Source organism: Schistocerca americana, chromosome 10, assembly GCF_021461395.2.
Source record: "Schistocerca americana isolate TAMUIC-IGC-003095 chromosome 10, iqSchAmer2.1, whole genome shotgun sequence".
NCBI lineage: Eukaryota > Metazoa > Arthropoda > Insecta > Orthoptera > Acrididae > Schistocerca > Schistocerca americana.
In genome coordinates, this window is record NC_060128.1 from 83,124,039 (window position 1) to 83,147,347 (window position 23,309).

A 23,309-nucleotide genomic window follows, 5' to 3' on the forward strand; every position below is an offset into this window, starting at 1 on the left:
CTTAGGATTTTTATCTCCTGCTTAATAATAACAAATGAAATCTTCCCTTTGAAATTTATTCTCTTTCTCAATCTTCACATACAAATTTAATTGCTGCTTATTGAAAGTGATTTTCTGATCATTTCGACGAAATATAGAATGTGTCGTCGTCGTGGCCCTCAGTCGTTACCTGCAATAACCCAAAACTGTTCCTTACCTTTTTTACTGTTACTGGATCGCCATCTGACTGCTACATCGAACTGCGACATGAATATACTTACTCTGTTTTACTATACTCTGTTAGCTGCTGGTGGGCTTTCATAATAAGTGACTGTATTTATTACCAAAGCTGACGTTATTCTCTGCCTCGTGATGACTGGGTGTTGTGTGATGTCCTTAGGTTAGTTAGGTTTAAGTAGTTCTAAGTTCTAGGGGACTGATGACCATAGATGTTAAGTCCCACCATAGTGCTCAGAGCCATTTGAACCATTTGACGTTATTCTTTAATAGCAAACCTGACGTTATTCTTTAATTAATTTGACTGAAGTTATGTAATTCATAGTTAAACTTTTTCTTGACAACAATAACATTTTGCAAAGTTTTACGTTGATGGTTTTTGGGCTGAATTATAATTAGAAATGGAATATTGATGCCAAACGTTATTTATATTCTGAATGAAATGGTTTTACAAACGTTCAAATGGGACTTACTTTTTACAATAATCTTACAACTAGCAATGCTCAAACATACCTTCAGTAGTCTTGAGTTCCTCAAAAAAATTAATTTTATAATATTAGTTCCTCTTATGGTAATAGTTAGCTGATGTCTCTGTACATCCGTTTATAATCTCTTGTAAATCATAGCTGGTGGATGGCAGGCACACCGCTCCTCTCAACCTCTCGCTTCAGACCTGATACCGACTCGCTTCACATCTCGCATACTACTGACTTCCTACGAACGCTAACAATGCTTTCTGGTGCAGACAATCCCTGCTACCATTACAAAATGTATCAATGCGCGGTCTTTCCCGCTCTTCTCTTAAAATGTATCCATACTCGGCCCCTCTTGTCAACAATACTTTGGTGCAGACATTCCCTGTTATTACAATTATTTCCAACATGACAAATATTAATTACTCCTCCTTAATCCTATTAATAAAATATAAACATCTTTCATAAATTGTGATTTGACAATAGACAATAGAAATTACACGTCTTACACTACTTCGAAGTTTCCGCATCCTTTCCTCCGTCTTCCAACGTTCAAGAAATATAATAATGTGGTAGTCTTTCCATTTCCTTTCCACATCGCAGTATCATGGCCGAAGAACCAGACTATGGTTGGTTTTGCCCATGAGTCTTCGATCTTGATCCATCTAAAGCATCATTTGCTCTGTGCATCAATTCGATATTGGCGCCCACTGCTACCCGGTACTAGAGGAAGTCTAGGATTGGGAAAAGAAAGACCTCTAGCCCTCGAGACCTAATAGCGTCAGGGTCGGATAAGAACAAGAGCTGACCGAGGGTGGCCAGACAGGAAAGATGAAAGTGAGGAGCCTGGCATAAGTAAGCGGAAGTAATGGCAGGACTCAGCTCGGGGCCCCATGGTTGCCAGCCACGTACTGGACAATAATGTTAGTTTCTAATTATATGATTTAAAAAATATATCTGGCAAGCGTCAACCTTCACAGTCCACACGCTGCTGCAGTCGTTTTATAAAATTCTTACGCACTCTTCCAAGCATATCTTTTGGTATTCTTGCAGGTTCAGCCTCAATATTATTCTGTAGATCTTCCAGAGTGTTGAGACGCTTGCAATACACCGTTGACTTCAGGTTACCCCGAAGGAAACACATCTCGTTGGGCTAATTCTGGTGATCGTGCGGGCCAGTTGAGATCTCCCATCCGAGAGATAAGCCTTCCAGGAAACGTTTGCCTCAAAAAATTCGTGGTAACGTTCACTCTGTGTGCAGTGGTTTCATTGTCCCGAAAGCCGGCTGGAAAAACTCTTGCAGCATAGTTGAGTGACGATGCGAATTCACAGTTAAAGCACGACGATTTCCCATGATGCCTACTCGCGATATGGCGCAACATACAGTGATGCGCTCTGAGTGCAGGGTCTCTGGGGAATTTGACTGGGGTTCGTGTCGCTCCAGTAAGTATATTCTGTTTGTTTACACACCTACTGGGATGAAACTGTGCCTCATCAGAAAAGAACACATTTGCGTCACGGGTGTGGTTGCAAGCATGTCTTCACAAGATGTTCTTCGTGAAACATTATCCCGTACTGACAATTGCTGGACCACGCACATTTTATATGGGTGAAAATTCAGTTTGTTATGAAGAATCCGGTGGAGAGAACGTCTTGAAATGCCAAGAGCCAGTGCGTGTCTCCGAGATGAGCGTTTGGGAGATTGCCGTACTGCTGTTGTAACTCGTTCGACATTTAGTGTAGTTGTAACGCTTCTATCAGGACCTCTTCGTACAGATGACACATCCCCTGCTGTTCTGAATCCATTTACCCAATTTAAAATTGATTGGCGTCCAGGAACACGTCCGCGTTGGGGTACTGCAAATCACACACGAAAAGCAGGCTGCACAGCAATGATCGAGTGGGAATTCAAGAAATACACTTCAACATAAAATGAACGCTCCTCAGGTGTCCACAGCAGTATCGCAACTGAACAACTATCGAATACAAAGCTCCCATCGGTCCCTATAAACCACGCCCACTCTCTTCTCTACTCGACCAACAGTACCGCCACAACGTGAATTTCAAAATAAGCAATGTACCGCGCTCCATGCTGTAGCATACAAAATATAGTCCGGTTAAAATTACTTGATAGTTGACGTCTGCCGCTACAGTGTTGCCACATCGGCTGCCGGCTACCGCTCGGTATAGGGGACACAGAAACACGGCGGGTCACTTCACAAATGCTGTTAATGTGTAATGCGGAGCAATGTTGGAGGCAGTCGCCACTAGTTATGTTGGAAATGGTTCAGATGGCTCTGAGCAGTATGGGACTTAACTTCTTTGGTCATCAGTCCCCTAGAACTTAGAAGTACTTAAACCTAACTAACCTAACGACATGACACACATCGATGCCCGAGGCAGGATTCGAACCTGCGACCATAGCGGTCGCGCGGTTCGAGACTGTAGCGCCTAGAACCGCTTGGCCACTCCGGCCGACTATGTTGAAAATGCGAGATGCTATGTCCACAGCTGATCGTACGTCACCAATGAACGAAGAGCGGCAGTCGCGTATTGTGCACCTGAATTTAAACTCGTATAAAAAAATGGTTCAAACGGCTCTGAGGACTATGGGACTTGACGTCTGAGGTCATCACTCCCCTAGAACTTAGAACTACGAAAACCTAAGTAACCTAAGGACATGACGGAGATGCATGCCCGAGGCAGGATTCAAACCTGCGACCGTAGCGGTCGCGCGGTTCCGGACTGAAGCGCCTAGAACCGCACGGCCACACCGGCCGGGAAACTCGTATACTAAACTAACCACTACCTCGTGATGGGCAATTTATCCGAGAAAACGGGGCCAACAGACTGCGGCAGAACAAAAATCACGATCGCTTTGACGCGCCAATTAAGGGGGGAAACCACATTAGAAGGTTCGAAAAATCCGATTTTTTTTATTGCATAAATCGTTAGCTTAACTATCAAAGAATACGCTGTCAAAATTTCAAAACGAAATTCGAATTCTTTTAGATTTTATGAGCAGAGAACCGAGTGTAAATCACGCACGTACTCGAGCGCAGATACGCATGAATTACTGGAGAGATGTCTAGGTGGCCACACACAAAATGCGAATCAAAGTTTTAATTCCACTATTTGGCAATTAGCTCGGCATCGTATTTAGCAGCGGGCTTATCCAGTGAAGGAAATTCATCCCTTCTGATGGTCATGAACGAGGCAGGAATTGTAGTAGGCACGCAAAGCTTCAATTATGCCGAAAAAATGAATAACCAGCGCGTGAGCCGATGTAATCGGCGTAGTTCATAGGAATCGAAGGAAGGTTGGAAAGCTCGGAAAGCTCGGAAAGCATTGCTGGAAGCGCAAAACGAAGCCTATGAAGAAGGAGGAGGATTACTATATGGTGCTGGAATCGCCGATTAATCGGTAAGCATCTTACATTATTGTTAATTTCCTTTAATTTCTACTTCCCGAGAATTAATTTTTAAACGCCTTTATCTGAAAATGACTCTTTTTACATTTCCGTGCAGACAGACTCAAAAAGTATGTAACCGATCATTATGAAATTGATAGTATGATTCTTTATAAAATTACGAATTGTATGAACCAACTTGTGAGATGATATGATTTTAAGGGTATTTTCTCTGCATAATTAGAGAAAAAAAGTGAAAATTGAAGTAAATTGTTCCAACGCCTGTAAAATTTTTAATTTTCGTTATTTTCACCTGCATTGAGGTTCATATTCTTAGGAAACAAGTTATTAACGCAAAATCGAAACCTTTTTGATTTCAGATGAAAATCTGAATGGCTATACTGCACGCAATTGGAGAACTATACTCGAAACCTTCAGCGGACAACACAGCGTAACTTTGTTATTATTGGCTGAAATTATTAAAAAAACTCACAGAAACTGTTCTAAATATGAAATAAATGATAGAAAAATTTAATTATAGTCTAATTAATTCCTCCCACCCAAAAAAATCTTTAAAAAATCATTATCAGTCAGCTTCTTAATGTGGTTGCCCCCCTTTAAAGCTAATCACTACGACAGAAAAAAAATCAGTTACAGCGCTAAAAGCAATCCGCAATTTCTCGCTATCATTGGTTACCTGAACCTATCCTCACAGTGGATACATGAGCTGCCGCTTTACCAACTGATGAGTAGTTTCTGATTGGCGCTTGGTTGCAGATTACAGACGTCATAAACACATTCCAGACGAAAAAAGACTGATAGTGAGAAAAAGAACAGCAAATAAAAAAAGTCAGAACGATGAAAATTATGCGGCACAGCATGAGAAATTATATTTAAGTCAATTAACAGAATAAAGATATTAATCTAACTCTTTTGATCAGATTTAGAAAAATTTTCGCACCTTTTGACGAGATTTGAAACTACAATTTCCTGTGCGTCAGAGTTATATGCTGACCATTGTGCTGTGCCACAACACGGGGATAACTGGTTATCTTTATAACTGTGGTGACGCACTCGCAATGGTGAATCGCGGCCGTCAAAAAATTTGCCGTCACGCAATGTCATTAGAAGCTTATCTAATGCAAGCGAATCTCTGTGATTATGATAACTGCATACGTGACGCTGCGTCGCTTCTTATGCTGAAGTATCCTATAGTGTCTGCTTAGTGCTGCGTATGAGACGGATCTGTTTCATTAGCGTCGTTGCGTACACGTGTGTTGTTTTTGGTGTGCACGTCATATGTGCTGAAATACTAAAGAAAATTACCGGGCCCATGATTTAGGATACAAACACGTCAACAATGAAAGCCAGACAAGGAACTGGAAATGAACTGGCCAATTGTTGTGGCGAACGGTTCGGGCGCGACGCTGAGCGCTCTGATTGGAAGAATGCGTGTAGTGTCAACCTAAGTAATTTTAATCAGACTATAGTTAAGAGTCACACCATGTTTGGCTTATATCACACACTATCTCACGAAGATCTTATGCCACTCCCTCAGTTTCAACATTTCCGCTCTGTTGCCACACACAGCATCCAGTCCATATTCAAGCTCTGTCCACACTTTGTGCTACACATCCTCTTCAGCTGTGGCAACGAGTCGTTTCTTTAGATTGCGGGTGTGGATGACAGGCATTTGGTAGACTCTGTCTTTGACATATTCCCATAGAAAGAAGTCCTTCTGTATAATGTCAGGCGACCTAGAGCGCCAGGGAATTTCATCACCCCTGCCAATCCATCGATCTGGAAACACCTGCTCTACAACGTCTCGCAGAGTCTCAGCCTAATGTGACGGTGCAGCATCTTTTTGGAAAACTATCGTATCTTGACCGTCAGCAGGTTGGGATAAGGCAGAAAGCTCCAGCATGTCAATGTAACTGTTATTTTTTCCTGAAAGTTAGGGCTTATGGGCGCTCAACATCGAGGTCATCAGCGTCCTGAAACACATTAAAAGGAACGAATGTGGACAGACCTAATAAAACTGAAGCACTCACTCAAAGAAATCAGGAAAAGAAGGAAAATGTTGCACAAGAAAGTAAAACCTAAGGAAAGGGAAAACATAGCAACAAGAATGCCACAGGAAATTGTCATTGGCTGCCCACTTAAATAAAATATGGGCGAGCTTGTCACACAGTGAACAAGTTAAAATCCTCTCCCTAAAATCTTTGTAAAAACATTAGACATGGCACAGAACTTTAAAACTTTAACCACATTGGTCAGAGTGTTGCCTAAAAGAGATGGCAGGTCCGCCGGCAAGTCAGCCGCGGCCCGCTGGTCAGAAAATAAAACGCAATCCAATAAAACGTGGCGGACAGTGACCTGGACGCCGCAAGCACCACAAATTGGAGGGTCCTCTCGCCGGAGCAGGAAGCCGTGCGTCATAGGGCTGTGGCCTATTCGAAGCCGAGTGAGGAGAACCTCGTCCCGTCGATGGGGCTGAAAGGAAGTACACCACACACGCGTTGTGGGCTTGACTATACGGAGCTTATTGTCAGCCACTTCCAGCCACTCATCCTCCCACCGACGCATGACCCGTGAGCTCAACAGCGAGGTGAGTGCGTGCAGGGGGATAGCACACTGAGATACTTGTGGGGGCGAGACACGCCTCCTTGGCTGCGACATCTGCCCTTTCATTCCCAGCAATGCCGACATGCCCCGGAACCCAGCAGACAGCTACAACCTTCTCCAGTCGCTGTGGTCGGAGGAGGGCATCCTGGATGGTCTGGACTATTTTGTCTGCCGGATACAAACGTTGCAATGAGTGAAGGGCACTGACAAGGGGAGGCCGCCAATTGTGAAATTCAGATTCGATTCATACTGCGCATAATAAAAGCTCATGGCCAGAGGTGTAATGTGGCAAAGCACCAAGATGCACTTCTCAGCCATTGTCGAGAAAATCGACAGTTAAAAGAAACCGTTGCGATGAAATACTCTCTACGATTAATACGTTTCTACAGCGTCGTGGCGCAGCGGTAAGCGCTCGGGTTCGTAATCCGAAGGTCGCCGGTTCGAATCTCGCGCCATGCAAACATTTTTTTTTAGTATTTTTTTTGTAATTCATATATATATATATATATATATATATATATATATATATATATATATATATAATTCTCGGCAATCAGTTGCAGCAATTATGCATATAATAAGTTTTTGAAAGTCGTTTGTCGTGGAAAAACTGGCGACTTCGAACATCATTATGTTTTCCGCAAACAAAGTTGTATTTCACAAATGTTATTAATTGTCTTCATAATGTTAACCACGTATAGTTAACAGAAGACGTAGAAACGATATTCCGAAACGAATACGTATAGCGTTAGTCAAACGTTCGAATTAGAGTAGAAACCCCACGAACACAAATTTGCTGTGGCAGGCATGAAATATAAACTCCGTTACTCGCTCGTTACACTTGAAGGACAGATGTTGAATGGGCCGAAACGGGCCGCCGCATAACAGCGTAGTTGCCTGCTAACTTCGAAAGAAGGTAGATGCGGTCCCTAGCGCAACTTATAACATCGTCGAAAATCAGTGCGGACGGGAGAGCTTTGGTACACCCTGTTAAACAAACGGAAAAATGGAGGCGGTACAATTGGAGAGCGATCCGCCTTCACCAACATGCATAAGCAATTCATTAATACTTCATATATATATATATATATATATATATATATATATATATATATATATATATTTGAATTACAAAAAACTAATAATAAAAAAAAGTTGCATGGTGCTGGATTCGATCCGGCGACCTTCAGATTACGAACCCGAGCGCTCACCTCTGCGCCAGGACGCTCTGGAAAATTATTAATCGTAGAGAGTATTTCACCGCAACGGTTTCTTTTAACTGTCGATTTTCTCGACAACGGCTGAGAAGTGCATCTTGGTGCCTTCCCACATTACACCTCTGGCCATGAGCTTTTGTTATGCGCAGTATGAATCGAATCTGAATTTCACAATTGGCGGTCTCCCCTTGTGAGTGAATCGGAACAGACAAGAAATTTAGGAGAGGAAGAAAGCCTCATCTGCTCCAGTGCCCGCAAGATCGCAGACAATTGTGCATCAAAGACAGTAAAAGTCTGAGGCAGTCGGACCCTGAGGACACGATCCGGAAAAACAACTGAGCAACCAACGGAATCCCCTTGTTTCGACCCATCCGTAAAAACAGCTACATAGTCGTGGTGCTCAGATGAAATGGCAGAAAATGCTGCATTAAAAACGGTAGCAGGAGTGCAATGTCTTCATCGTCTCTGATCACGCGTCTGCCACCCCGGCCGGAAGAAAAAACGGCAGTAACGTACCTGTTCCCTCACAGTATGTGTTTGCTCTTGTCCCGGACGCGAACATTGTGCTTGATTGCCGGCCGCTGTGGCCGAGCGGTTCTAGGCGCTTCATTCCAGAACCGTGCTGCTGCTACGGTCGCAGGCTCGAGTCCTGCCTCGGGCATGGATGTGTGTGATGTCCTTAGATTAGTTAGATTTAAGTAGTTCTAAGTCTATGGGACTGATGACCTCAGATGTCAAGTCCCATAGTGCTTAGACCCATTTGAACCAATTTGTCCTTTTTTATCTTACCACACACGTGGAATGTTGCTTCGTCAGAAAATGATTAATTTCATATAATAGCAAAGAGATATTTTACTGTACCCATATCGACTATACAGCATCTGTAAGTTAACATCGTTATGACTGTAAGCTCTTTGCAAATATTGTTTTCGTTTGTAATGTGAAGCTGGGCCACGTTTTGTAAACGTTATTCGTGTGTGCTACGTGTGTAATTAAGATGATGAGGTTTAAAGTGACATCCATTGACTGGAATAGCACTTACATAGTGCATATTGAAAAGTGTATTAAGCTGGCGAAAACATAAACGCACGAATATTTCGTCAGACAGAACTACACAGCTCTGCAGCAAACGAATAACACAAACAAAACTAGGTCCAACCAAGAATGCTTGTAATCTGCCATCTGAAGATGGATTTGTAAAGAAAAATCCGAAACCGGTCATGGTCTGAAGAGAATAAACCTTTTTAAACCATACATGTGGCTGGTAGCTGTTTTTTATATAAATTATAAACCTTAAATGATAGGCTGTTTACAAAATTTCCATCCTTCCCTAAACGGTGAAAAAAGCCCACGGCGAACTGCATACGGTGTAGCTTGTCGTTCGGTTTCAGTGCGTGGAACACTTGCAGTCGGTAAGGATACATCTGTAAGAATTTCCGAAAGACCCCGTGTGGTGTCGACCTCGGGACTTGCAGCTCCTGTTACGTCCTCGGAACAGACTTCAGCGGTGAACGTTGAAAAGCCAACCGCATCGGTTCCGTGTCAGTTTCACCTGTTCCAGGTCGTCCAGTACGATGCTTCGCGTCAACCCCTCGTGTCTGGCATAAAATTCCTGTACCTCCCGCGTTTCGACGACGCCGAGGCTGGGTGCTACCTACACCTTGTTTGGAAGCTCCTTTGAAGCAGATTGTCCGATCTGATCTGAATAAATGATTCCACACACTCAGGCTTTTCTTAAACCGTTGTTGTTATACTTCAAATGGTTCAAATAGCTCTAAGCGCTGTGGGACTTAACATCTGAGGTCATCAGGCCCCTAGACTTAGAACTACTTAAACCTAACTAACCTAAGGACATCAGACACATCCATGTCCGCGGCAGGATTCGAACCTGCGACCGTAGCAGCCGCGTGATTGTTATACTTCCCTTACGACAACGTGGAATACACACAAACAAAACTTGGTGAGTTTGCTACATAATCCGAACACAGTATGAATGTATTAATTAGTTTGTGTGCAACAACATACTGAAATCTAGCGTACCTTTTGAGACACCCCTCTATTATTTCACTGTTAATTTGACTACTGAGGTGTACCTATGTTTACTTTCTGCTATTTAATTTAGTCGCCGTAATTGTATATATAGTGGACAGTTTAACGTGGCTGTTCCAAGTGGGAGATGTTTTGTTGTGATGAGACAGCTGAGTGGCTTTCACAAGCGATTGGTCACTCGATTATTGAGAGGTTTCACGTACTGTGTCACAACTGACTGACGCAAGATTCTGACGATTACGTCAGTTACAACAATATTTTCACCGCTCAGTCACCAGGAAGGAGTGTTTTCACTTTCATACTTGTACAGATTTTACGGATATACACCAAATGTTAATTGTCATATGACTAGGGCCTCCCGTCGGGGAGACCGTTCTCCGGGTGCAAGTCTTTCGGTCTGACGCCACTTCGGCGACTTGCTCGTCGATGGGGATGAAATGATGATGATTAGAACAATACAACACCGAGTCCCAGAGCGGATAAAATCTCCGACCCAGCTGGGCATCTAACCCGGGTCCTTAGGATTGACATTCTGTCGCGCTGACCACTCAACTACCGCGGACGGACACAAATATACACCGATCCGCCAGAACACTGTAGCCATTGTCCAACTACCGATATAAACCCGCCCTGGCGATACCTGGAGACGAATGACTGCTAGTCAGACACACATACGGTGCATGTAGCATCAGTGAGCGTGCTCTCCGGGTGTAGAATGGGGAAGGCACGCAGTCTATCTGAGTTTGACTAGGGCAGAACTGCGATGGCCTAGAGACTCGACATTTCGAAAACTACGTGACTACTTTTTATTTCGATGAGTGCAGGTCGTGAGTATCTTCAACACGCGGTCGTGCCCAGACGTCATGAGATTGACCCCCACCCCTCCCGTCATTATAGATGTCGGACGTCGTAGGTTCGGCAGACTGGTAGAACAGAACAGTCGCCTAACTGTGGGGTAACCAACATCAGACTTTAATGCCGGGCAGAGTACTAGCGTGTCTCAAACACACTGCACCGAACACTCCTAATGTTGGAACTCCACAGCAGACGATCCATGCATGTTCCATTGTTAACACCACATCGGCAATTACGACTAATATGGACATGTGATCATCGGCACTGGACGTTGCCGCAGTGGCAGAGTGTTGTACGGCCTGATGAATCCCGGTACCTCCTTCATCATGCAGGAGGGCGCCCAAATCCGTCGTCTTCCAGGGGAACAGCTCCGTGGCACCTGTACTGCTGGACGGGGACAAGCTGGCGGCAGCTCCATTATGCTCTTAGGAACTTTCACGTGGGCATTCATGGAGAGCTGGTCGCGGTGACCGAGCTGTTCTTGGCGTTGCAGTCTGGAACTGCGCGACCGCTACGATCGCAGGTTCGAATCCTGCGTCGGGCATGGGTGTGTGTGATGTCCTTAGATTAGTTAGGTTTAAGTAGTTCTAAGTTGTAGGAGACTGATGACCTCAGAAGTTGAGTCCCACAGTGATCAGAGCCATTTGAACCATTTGAGCAGGTGCTCGTAATGTTCTGGCTGACCGCTGTGCATGAACCATGACAAGAGTTCACAGCTTTTTTTAGACGTAAAACGTATCCTTATTTCAAGGAGACGTAAGTAGAAAGAATATATGTATAAATGAAGTATTTTCAAAATATAGCAAAACTGCTGCAGCATACTCGAAAGAACTGTGTCGGCATGAAGTCCGGTCAACGTGTTCACAACGCTGCAGAAGTGTCGCTGGTAAATCCTGACGCATTGTCCATACCATCCCGATCTCTCCCTATACGATCTCTATATTTTTGGAGTCCTGAACAAAGAGATTCATATATTTATATACAGGGTGGTCCATTGATCGTGACCCGACCAAATATTTAACGAAATAAGCGTCAAAGAAAAAACTACAATGAACGAAACTCGTCTAGCTTGAAGAGCGAAACCAGATGGCGCTATGGTTGGCCTGCTAGATGCCGTTGCCATGGGTCAAAAGGATATCAACTGCGTTTTTTTAAAAATAGGAACCTCCATTTTTTATTAAATATTCGTGTAGAATGTAAAGAAGTATGAATGTTTTAGTTGGACCACATTTTTCGCTTTGTAATAGATGGCGCTGTAATAGTCACAAACATATGGCTCACGATTTGAGACGAACTGTTGGTAACAGGTAGGTTTTTTCAAATTAAAATAAAGAACGTGGGTACGTTTGAACATTTTATTTCGGCCGTTCCAAAGTGATGCATGTACCTTTGTGAACTTATCATTTCTGAGAACGCATGCTGTTACAATGTGATTACCTGTAAATACCACATTAATGCAATAAATACTCAAAATGATGTCCGTCAACCTCAATGCATTTGGCAATACGAGCAACGACATTCCTCTCAACAGCGAGTAGTTCGCCTTCCGTAATGTTCGCACATGCATTGACAATGCGCTGACGCATGTTGTCAGGCGTTGTCGGTGGATCACGATAGCAAATATATTCAACTTTCCCCACAGAAAGAAATCCGGGGACGTCAGATCCGGTGAACGTGCGGGTCATGGTATGGTGCTTCGACGACCAATCCATCTGTCATGAAATACGCTATTCAATACCGCTTTAACCACACGCGAGCTATGTGCTGGACATCCATCATGTTGGAAGCACATCGCCATTCTTTCATGCAGTGAAACATCTTGTAGTAACATCGGTAGAACATTACGTTGGAAATCAGCGTACATTGCACCATTTAGATTGCCATCGATAAAATGGGGGCCAATTATCCTTCCTCCCATAATGCCGCACCATAAATTAACCCGCCAAGGTCGCTGATGTTCCACTTGTCGCGGCCATCGTGGATTTTCCGTTGCCCAATAGTGCATATTATGCCGGTTTCCGTTACCGCTTTTAGTGAATGACGCTTCGTCGCTAAATAGAACGCGAGCAAAAAATCTGTCATCGTCCCGTAATTTCTCTTGAGCCCAGTGGCAGAACTGTACACGACGTTCAAAGTCGTCGCCATGCAATTCCTGGTGCATAGAAATATGGTGCGGGTGCAATCGATGTTGACGTAGCATTCTCAACACCGAAGTTTTTGAGATTCCCGATTGGCGCGCAGTTTGCCTGCTACTGATGTGCGGATTAGCCGCGACAGCAGCTAAAACACCTACTCGGGCATCATCATTTGTTGCAGGTCGTGGCTGACGTTTCACATGCAGCTGAACATTTCCTGTTTCCTTAAATAACGTAACTATCCGGCGAACGGTCCGGACACTTGTATGATGTCGTCCAGGATACCGAGCAGCATACATAGCACACGTGGGCATTTTGATCACAATAGCCATACATCAACGGTCTATTTTAACACGGGTAATGTATCACGAAGCAGATACCGTCCGCACTGGCGGAATGTTACGTGATACCACGTACTTATACGTTTGTGACTATTACAGCGCCATCTGTCACAAAGCCATAAAAGTGGTCCAACTAAAACATTTATATTTCTTTACGCACTACATGAATATCTAATAAAAATAGGGTTTCCTATTTAAAAAAACGCAGTTGTTATTAGTTTGACCTATGGTAGCGCCATCTAGCGTCATCTGGATTCCTCCTTCAAGCCAGACTAGTTTTGTTCTTTGTAGTTTTTTCGTTTGATGCTTATTTCGTGAGATATTTGGCCCGGTCACTATCCATGGGCCACCTGTATAGTTAAGGCTCACCGGCCATTTGACCATCTTCTTCTGTGCGGATGCACGAACAGTGCCCGAACTCTTACGGGAATCAGCAAAACGCCGCGAGTAATGAGTGTAATGCGCAGGGGCACTATGAATGTAGTGCGGGAGTATAAGTTGGGAATGTGGGTCTCACGGGGGGCGTGCCAGAGATAAGTCCCTGCAGTCTCTCTATCCTCTGTGTCCTTCGTGGCTTAGATGGAAGGCGGCCGGCACGATAGCTCAGCGTGTTCGTTCAGAGAGCTGGTTGGCCTCTGTGACAAAAAACTGAGTGGAAGGATCAACAACCAACTTGAACGGAAGTCATGTGACGTCCGCAACGACTAAACTCAAAGATTAACAACGAACAAAATTAAAAAAAAAAAAAAGATGGATAGAGCGTCTTCCATGTAAGCAGGAGATCCCGGGTTCCAGTCCCGGTCGCGACACACATTTTCATCTGTCCCCGTTGACTTATATCAACGCCTGTATGCAGTTAGGGGAATTCATTTCATTGTAAATAAATTCATGCCCGTCGATTTGCTTCGGACGAAGAGGTTCACATTTGTGTCCGATCGTGTTTCCGTAGTGAGCCGCAAACATTTCTCGACGAAGGTATTGACCGTCTTGTCTCACACTGGCATAAATGTAATAACAGTAACGGCGATTCCTCACGAAAAAATAAACATTTTACTTACTTTTTTCCATCTGTCTCGTTTTCATTTGACCGCCGCTCATAAAGGGTAGACAGCCAGAGACGGTGCCGCGAAACGTGTTCTTTGTTTGGTTTCCTAAATCTGAAAAATATAGTTGCTGTGTTGGCAGAAGAGCCAACACCGTGTTGCTAGAGGAGGCCGAAATGCACGCGTTTAAGCTCACGCAGACTGGCGTGAGGTCTGGAACAGGACAATGTCTTGAGAATTGCAAATAAAGTACGAAGATCTTGGAATACTTAACTTTAATCCATAATTGGAGAACATCGCTCTTGATGATACATAATTTATAACCTCAATATAAACTGGTAATGGCGCCTTGCTAGGCCGTAGCAAATGACGTAGCTGAAGGCTATGTTAACTATCGTCTCGGCAAATGAGAGCGTATTTGTCATTGATCCATCTCTGGCAAAGTCTGCTGTATAACTGGGCGAGTGCTAGGACGTCTCTCTAGACCTGCCGTGTGGCGGTGCTCGGTCTGCAATCACTGACAGTGGCGACACGCGGGTCCGACGTATACTAACGGTCCGCGGCCGATTTAAAGGCTACCACCTAGCAAGTGTGGTGTCTGGCAGTGACACCACATTCCTCCCCCGCAAATCGGCGAACGGTTGTGTTATAAGGCTTCCGCCCGCCGTGGGGAGGACCCCATGTTGACGTATGCGACGAGGTGGGGAGCCTAACAACAGGCGAGGCTGTGCCACCCGCACCCTGCCATTTGGTCCGAGGGGAGCTAGGAAACGCCTGAAAACCTAGTCCAGGGTGCACGCCAACATGCGGTGTATGCGCCCGTAGAGAGACAGGAAGGGCCGAAGAGTCGACCTCCATCGGGGCTGGGCACCCGACGGGCGAAGACGCCATGTGGTCCGGAGCGGGCAAGAGTTCCATGGCGGAGGACAGCTGGTCACGGGAAGCGATCGGCGGCGCGTGACCCAGGGAGGCGCCAGACGGCTGCAGCGACGCGTCCACTGCGGGAGTCGCCGGCGGGAGAACAGGCGGCGGCTGCGCGTCGCCATGGGGCAAAATGGAAGGCCTCGTCGGTAACATCTGGGTATGAGGCGAGCCAGTAGATGGGTCCCCAGGGCGCTGACATGACGGCACCGTCGCTGCAAGCAGACGGGGAGCGGCAGAACCCGTGCGACGACAGAGGCGCAGCTGATTGAGATGCCGTCGCACCTCACCAGAGGTCCCCAAAACCAAATACATCGCGCGGCCGAGGCAGCGAAGAATGCGCCCTGCGAGCCAACGCCGTGAACCGCGATAGTTGCGATAGTATACAACGTCGCCTGGAACAAAAGCAGGTGTCTGCCGCTGCACAGGAACCTGATGCGGCGGATGTAGCAAAGACATCAAGGTTCGACGAGGACGACCGTGGAGCAACTCAGCCGGCGAGCGGCCAATCTCGGGGCTGAGAGCGATATGAGGACAAAAAAAGCAATAACGCTTCCTCCCGAGAATGCGACTCTTTCAGCTTCAACATCTGTGACTTGAAAGTCCGGACCAATCGTTCAGCGGCACCGTTTGACAGAGGCGAAAACGGCGTGGATGTCAGATGTTGAATACCATTGGCCTTGCAGAATGACTGAAATTCTGTGGACATAAATTGTGGGCCATTGTCGGAAACAATAGTCTGTGGAAGACCTTCAATACAAAAGATAGCGGATAACGCTTGGATGGTGGCAGATGACGCCGTGGAAGACATCCAGACAACAAAAGGAAAATTACTGAATGAATCGACCAGAACCAACCATCGAGCATTCCAGAATGGACCAGCAAAATCTATGTGTAAGCGTTGTCAAGGGGAAGTGGCTTTCGGCCATGCAAAGAATTTCCGCGGTGGTGCGGACTGTAGTTCGGCACACGCCATGCAAGAAGAGCACATTTTCGTAATCGCAGCATCGATTCCGAACCAAGTACAGTGCTGACGAGCAAGTTGTTTCGTTCGCACTATACCCCAATGTCCTTGGTGGAGAAGCCGTAATACAGAGGACTGTAACGAACGTGGGACCACGACCCTGGACTGATCATTATCCGAACGGAACAGCAAAACACCACGTCGTACAAAAAGTCTCCCCTTGTGAGCAAAAAATCGGCGAACCAACGGATCCTCGATCCGTGACTTTGACAAGGGCCATTGCGTAGCAACAAAACGCAGAACGGTAGCAAGGACAGGGTCAGCAGCTGTGGCTGTAGCTACACGGCGAAAATCAATCGGAAACGATTCGACCACTTCATCGGTTTCCGAATCAATGAACAGGCAAGCAAGTTCGGAGGAATCGAATGCTCTATCCTCAGCAACAGGCAACCGGGACAACGCATCAGCGTTTCCGTGCTTAGCAGTGGACCGATACAAGATATCGTAGCGGTACTGTGAGAGGAAAATTGACCAGCGAATAAATTTCTGCGCTGTACGTGGAGGTACAGGCTTGTTCGGATGAAAAAGCGATGTCAAAGGTTTGTGGTCTGTGATGATGGTAAAGTGTCGACCATACAAGAAATCATGAAACTTAGTAACACCAAACACGAGAGCCAAATCTTCTTTCTCTATCTACGAATAATTCCTTTGCGCAGACGAGAGCAATTTGGACGCAAAGGCAATAGGGCGACCATGCGATCCATCTTTGTGCGCAAGCACAGCGCCGATCCCGAAATCCGATGCATCGACCATCAACAAAAGGGGTTTCTGGGGATCGAATGGAGTAAGGCAAGTATTAGAAAGCAACGCCGATTTCAACTGGCGAAAGGCGCGTTCGCATTCCGTCGTCCAGACGAACGGAACACCTTTACGGCGTAAGCGATGAAGCGGAGCTGAAATGGAAGAGGCATGGCGCACATATTTATGGTAATAATTAATTTTTCCCAGCACACTCTGTAGTTGCTTCAAATTCTGCGGCGAAGGCAAGTCTTGTATGGTATGGAGGTGCTCGGGACTGGGATGGATGCCTTGGGCATTGATTACATGTCCCAGATAGGGTAAGTCACGAGCAAAAAACACACATTTGTCCTTCCGCAAGCGAAGACCATTTTGTCGCAAAACCTGAAATAATGTTCTGAGATTGGCTAAATGTTCTTCTTCCGTCTTTCCGGAGATCACAATATCGTCCAGATAGTTTGCTGCAGTAGGGACCGAGGCACGAACAGTTTGCAGATATTGCTGAAACAAAGCAGGGGTGGACGCACTCCGGAATGGCAGACGTTTGAAGCGATACAAACCAAGGTGCGTGTTAACCACTAAAACGCGCTGGGATTCTTCGTCCACCGGTATTTGCAAGTACGCATCTGCTAGGTTCAAATGGTTCAAATGGCTCTGAGCACTATGGGACTCAACTGCTGAGGTCATTAGTCCCCTAGAACTTAGAACTAGTTAAACCTAACTAACCTAAGGAAATCACAAACATCCATGCCCGAGGCAGGATTCGAACCTGCGACCGTAGCGGTCTCGCGGTTCCAGACTGCAGCGCCTTTAACCGCACGTTTACTTCGGCCGACTGCTAGGTCCAACTTCGAAAAATACTTACCCGGGCACAGTTTGTCAAAAAGATCTTCCGGGCGGGGTAAAGGAAAAGTTGCAATCACTAGTTGTGGATTCACTGTTGCCTTGAAGTCCACACAAAGTCTCAACTTTCCGGCAGGTTTTGGCAAAATTACTAAGGGTGATGCCCAGAGAGAAGCCTGCACACGTTCAATGACACCTTGTGATTCCAAATCGTGGCATGTTCCGGCGACCTCATCACGCAATGCGTGGGGAACATTGCGCGCTCTGAAAAAATTCGGTTGCGCGTTTACTTTCAGTTCCAAATGTGCTTTATAGTTCTTAGTGCAACCTAGGCCCGGTGCAAAAATGTCTGCAAATTCTTCATATAGACGAGAAACACTGTCTGAAGGCACAGTCTGGTTCACTGATAGGACCTGATTGACTATAGACAAGTTAAACAACTGAAATAAATCCAAACCAAACAAGTTCACTGCAGAAGAAGAACGAAGGACGTAAAATGACACAAGTTTTGTTTGTCCCTTGTATGTTGCAAGAAGGCTGCACTGTCCTATTACAGGGATCTTCTGACCGGAATAACTATTTAACTTAACATTTGCAGCACGCAACGGAGGTGTGCCCAGTTGTTTGTACGTGTCTTTATTGATCAATGAAACTGCAGCTGCGGTATCGAGCTGGAATGGTATCACATGGCCATGAATGTCCAAATATACAAAAAGTTTATTGTCCCACTGACGACAAGAGCGACTGTCTCGTGCAACGTGAACTGACACTGGTACAGAAGCACTTGCGACGTGACGGGATTTCTGGCGACGTCGACGCACACTATTTGTGGGATGAACACAGTCACTGATAGAGAGAGTGGCACTGGGCGGAGTGGAATGAATGACATGAATGTCCATGGGCGAAGGTTCATGAGCCTGAGTATTCTTGGTTCGATTCCGATTCCGGCGCGAAGCAAAGGGCCTGGAATGGTTGTGAGTGTCCGATCTAAGCTTTTTCTGGCAAACACTTTGAACATGTCCTTTTTTATTGCAGAAAAAGCAAATAGCTTGGCGGGACGGGTAATTCTCACGCGAATGTCTAGTAGCACACCGCGGGCATGATTTGAGCACTGCATTTGCTTGCTTGCACGGCACACGTAGCGGAGAGCTTGGCGGCAGATGAGCGGACGGGCGCGAGGGCAGTTTACCGTTCCGTGCAGTGCGCCCGGCGGGTCGGTTAACGTGACACACGGCTGGCGAAATTTCAAATGATTCCTGAGCAAAGTCAAGTGTGTCTTGCCGATCCAATATGTCCAGCACTTGTTGAAGGGAGGGATTGACTAGTTTCAAAATCTGTTCCCTTATACGAACATCAGAAACGTTCTGTACAATTGCATCACGCACCATAGTATCTGAATAAGGGAGTCCACATTCACACTCAAAAGCACAATCCCTTGTAAGGCCTTGCAATGTTGCAACCCACTCCCTATTAGTCTGACCTGCCGTACGTTTTGTACGAAAGAAAGTATACCTTTTTGCAACTACATTGACTGATTCTTTGAAATATGCATCTAATGCAGACAAAAATTTCGTCGTAGGACAGAGTTGTTACATCGCATCGGGGAAACAATTTCACTATCACACGGTAGGTGGACACTCCTACACAAGAAAGCAAAAAAGGCTGCCGCCCAATACCTTGAATTCTGTAGGCGGCGAGATGGAATCCAAATTGGCATGACCACTCCATCCATCTTTCCAGTGCAGCATCAAAAGTATGAAAAGGTGGTGCAACTGCGTGCTGTGGCTGCGGTAGCGGTGGAGCGGCGGCTGCCGCATCGTTTTGCAGTGCACGTTGACCCTGGACGAGCTGTCCAAGGGCATCCAATAAGGCCTGCGTCTGCTGATTCTGCAAGCGATAAAATTCAGACAGTACATCTGGAGATTGTGGCGAAGCCATGACATAAGTAATTTAAGCAAGTATAAAGAAGAAGACCGTTTGTACACTCGTCGCCATATGCTGTGTTGGCAGAAGAGCCAACACCGTGTTGCTAGAGGAGGCTGAAATGCATGCGTTTAAGCTCACGCAGACTGGCGTGAGGTCTGGAACAGGACAATGTCTTGAGAATTGCAAATAAAGTACGAAGATCTTGGAATACTTAACTTTAATCCATAATTGAAGAACATCGCTCTTGATGATACATTATTACAATCTCAATATAAACTGGTAATGGCGCCTTGCTAGGTTGTAGCAAATGACGTTGCTGAAGGCTATGCTAACTATCGTCTCGGCAAATGAGAGCGTATTTGTCATTGATCCATCTCTGGCAAAGTCTGCTGTACAGCTGGGCGAGTGCTAGGACGTCTCTCTAGACCTGCCGTGTGGCGGCGCTCGGTCTCCAATCACTGACAGTGGCGACACGCGGGTCCGACGTATACTAACGGACCGCGGCCGATTTAAAGGCTACCACCTAGCAAGTGTGGTGCCTGGCAGTGACACCACAATAGTTATACAGAAATAGGCTGTGGGACGGTGGTAAGAATCCGACCTGAGCCAAACGCTGACCGTTGAACTGTATTTGGCGGGCCGCTTGAATATGATCGCACAACGGCCTGAGTGACTTCATTGCTAATTAAATTGCAAACGACGCAACGTATTGAATTTCTTGCTTAACAATTATTTCTCAGTACAACCTCCTCTGCAACATCCTTACAAGCTTTTCAGACGGTCTCTAACCACCCTGTATGCGCAAAATGCTGAGTATAAAAGAATTTCCCCCCTCTCGCAACTGGGACCTGGTGATTCTTTTAGCCGTTTAATATGAGAGACTTCGGTAATTAGAGAGACAAATTGATGTACAAAAAACTGTCTGTTTTTACAAAACGAGATCTTTGCTTCTTCTCGCCGGCCCGGGTGGCCGAGCGGTTCTAGGCGCTACAGTTTGGAACCGCGCGACAGCTACAGTCGCAGGTTCGAATCCTGCCTCGGGCATGGATGTGTGTGTTGTCCGTAGGTTAGTTAGGTTTAAGTAGTTCTAAGTTATAGGGGACTGATGACCCCAGATATTAAGTCCCATAGTGCTCAGAGCCATTTGCTACTTCTAACGTAATTCCCACCGATATTAATACACTTGTCCCAACCACGAACTAGTTTCTATGTACCTGACGCAAAGAAGTCTTGTTATCTGAGCAATTTTCCTACAGATTCTGTGACGTCCTTGTTGTTGGCGGATTTTGTTCCGCATAATACCTCCTTGAGTGGACTGAACGAATGAAAATCCGAGGGAGCCAAATCTCGACTGTAAAAGGGTTGAGGTTGTGCCTCCCAACTCATTTATTCAATGGTTTCTTGTGTCAAGTGGGCGGTGTTAGGGCGGACGTTGTCTCGAAGCAATATCACGCCTTTCCTTTGAGATCCGCAATTGATAGGCTCAGTTTATTGTACGCTGATCCCTGAAATAATCGCAAAAAACGACACTTTGGGCGTCCCGAAAGACAGGATGCTCGTGGTTTGAATTCCCTTCGAACATGTGAGCTGGTGCTCTCCCACGCCATTGTTTTTGACTCTGGTTCAAAACACCGAACCCGAGTTTCATCACAAGTTAAAATCTTGTTTAGAAAACTGTCATCTTTCCTTTCAAATCTGTACACAGTTTTGGGTCCAGTTTCCACGACTTGCCTCGTTAACTATTTCAGGGTGCACCTTGCGTTTGTCTTGCATTTGAGCTTGTTGCTGGTAACGTTGTGAACTGTGTTAACACTTGATCCAACAGTTTTTGTTGTGCGTTCCACTGTAACACGTCAGTATTCACGAATAATGTCGTCAATGCGCTTTGCAAGCGAAGAGTTGGCACTTCAGCTGGCCAGCCAGAACGTTGCTACAACTTTCATCATACCGTAAAATCAGTGATAGAATTTAGCGGAGTTTTCGACTTCAGAAGGAAAAAAGCGCTTCTCTGAATGTCGTTCAACTAATATACGAGCTTCAAGTTGACATGCCATCGTTAAATGCAGTATTGAGATTATAAACAAAACCTTTGAACCATCACCTGTGTTCAGTTCATCCCAGTGCTGGCAACCCGAAGTCGTGAAAGCAGAATCCGCGCAGGACACGGTGGAAAACGCGCAGTGACATGTTTTGGTCCAGAGCGGTGGAGGAGTGCATTCGTTTGTTCAGAAGGGCAGGACGGGATGTGGCTGACATCTTCCAGCGACGACAGAATCGAGGCGCTAACTCTGCCATCTTTCTCCAACGATTTTAGAGAAACTATTCGGTAAAAAAAAAAAAATTCATTTCTGCTTTACTTGTAGCTTTATATTTCAGATTCACTTCGATGTGCCATCACTTCGTTAAAGGTCATAGTTATTGTGATATTCGCGTGGAAATAACAGTCTGCGCGAAATTCGAAAAAGTTTGCAATGAAAAATAGCGGTCGCTATGATTACTTAATAAGTTGCTGCGTATAAAATTTAGCTAACATATGGAATTTTTCTTTAGACCTGGTTGGGGGTCTCTATCTGTCGCCACTCTCGAGAAAATTGACATGATGTAACAAGCTCATTTGTGATTGCGCCGCTCCAGCGATAAAGGCAGGGTGAAATATTCACAACATTCCTAATATTTCATAAACGGTTTGAGATATCGAAATGAGAGATTGGAAAATGGTTGCACGCAAAGAGGAGAGTGCTTTGACATACAAAACGTCGTTAGGTACCATGTTATTCAACTAACTGCAGACTTTTCCGATGAAGGACTGTTAGTTTTAGGGCCATCGATAGCTGGTGAAACAAGAAATGCTATGGGTTTTGAAAGAGTACAAGTAAGGTCATTACCTGTTTGTTTTGTACTGAGAATATGTTTTTTCATACACTACTGATATTACTTTTTCTCAGTTCATCACTCAATAGACTTAATAAACCACCGTTTCAGGACTCTCCTGCAGATGCGTCTGCACAACATGTTATTGAGGTAAATGGAAATGAGCGTTTGGCGTCATTAGCTGGGAGCCCCTTGTGGGGCAGGTCCGGCCGTCTTGGTACAGGTCTTATTACATTCGACGCCACATTGGTCGACCTGCGCGCTGGATGGCGATGAAATGATGATGAAGACAACACAACACCCAGTCCCTGAGCGGAGAAAATATCGGACCCAGCCGAGAATCGAACCCGGGCCGGTAGGACGGCAATCTGGCACGCTGACCACTTTTTTTTTTTTTTTTTTTTTTAATTAAATCTCATTTTGTTCGTTGTATCTGCTCTGGGCGGACGTCGAAAGACACCCGTTTCAGTTCGTTGTTGATCCATTAACTCAGTTTTTTTATTACAGAGGACACCTAGCCCTCTGACCGAACACGCTGAGCTACCGTGCCGGCTAGCACTCAGCTATCGGTGCGGACATGTCAGTGAGGTCAAACTGTGTAAACTCTGCTATGTTTTGGAAAA

At 45.5% G+C, this 23,309-nt stretch overlaps 1 non-coding gene across 1 annotated transcript; it reads left to right on the forward strand.

The window, feature by feature from the left end:
* The first annotated feature begins 20,775 nt into the window (after positions 1-20,775).
* Positions 20,776-20,859, forward strand: Trnap-ugg. Its single transcript has one exon. It is a non-coding gene; the product is annotated as a tRNA-Pro (tRNA).
* The last annotated feature ends 2,450 nt before the right edge of the window (positions 20,860-23,309 follow it).